Here is a 540-nt window from a genome sequence, read left to right on the forward strand (position 1 = left end):
TGGCTCTGGGGCTGCCAGGCTGAGCCGGTGACTCGGCCAGAAAGAGGTCCTGCGTTCCTGTCCTGCCTGGGGCTCGCGGGTCACTTCCCCCGGGTGCCATCGGAGACCCCAGCCAAAGCGCATGGCTACCTGCTCCGTGACACCCCTGCCCCATGCATTTCCACTGCGCCTCCCACAACGAGTTCTGGCTTCTCTGTTTACAAGTATGGATCTGCCACCCCACAGGAGCAGGCAGGGGTCCTGGTTTACTGCTTGAGACAAGCCCAGGTGGGACAACAAGCAGCTGTCGAGAGGATGGATGGATGGTGGGTGGATGGGTGGGTGGATGGTGGGGGGCGCAGGGATGGATGGGGTACAGGTATATGGATGGGGAGTGGGATGGATGGATAGGTAGGTGGGTGGGTGGATGGCTGGATGGTGGGTGAACGGTGGAGAGACGCAGGGACAGATGGGGTATGGATAGATGGATGAGGAGTGGGATGGATGGGTGGTGGGTGGATGGGTGGGGGGCTGGTGGAGGGCGCAGGGACAGATGGGGTA

This window comes from Phoca vitulina, unplaced genomic scaffold, assembly GCF_004348235.1.
Source record: "Phoca vitulina isolate PV1807 unplaced genomic scaffold, GSC_HSeal_1.0 scaffold18, whole genome shotgun sequence".
In the NCBI taxonomy this organism is placed as follows: Eukaryota; Metazoa; Chordata; class Mammalia; order Carnivora; family Phocidae; genus Phoca; species Phoca vitulina.